The sequence below is a fragment of the Lupinus angustifolius genome, chromosome LG19, assembly GCF_001865875.1.
Source record: "Lupinus angustifolius cultivar Tanjil chromosome LG19, LupAngTanjil_v1.0, whole genome shotgun sequence".
NCBI classification, from domain to species: Eukaryota; Viridiplantae; Streptophyta; class Magnoliopsida; order Fabales; family Fabaceae; genus Lupinus; species Lupinus angustifolius.
The window spans coordinates 15,879,968-15,880,233 of NC_032027.1; positions in this window are offsets into that span (position 1 = coordinate 15,879,968).

The window sequence follows — 266 nt, forward strand, 5'->3', positions numbered from 1 at the left end:
ACTTCCATTTTATCACTTGGATTTGAAATTGAATTGTTTTTTTCTAAACATCAATTTTCATGAAAAAGCATGCTGCTTGGTTGGAATTCTCTCAATCAAATTTAATTCATGAAAGTAGTGTCTTAGGAAATTATAAATTCATGTGAATTGTTAGACTAACCTCAAAGAGGAAGCAAATTTCAAGTTCAAAATGATTTACATGAAAACAAGTCCAAACAAACAAACAAAAATGAGGAGTTGATGGCACCACTATCTAGGAGAAGATA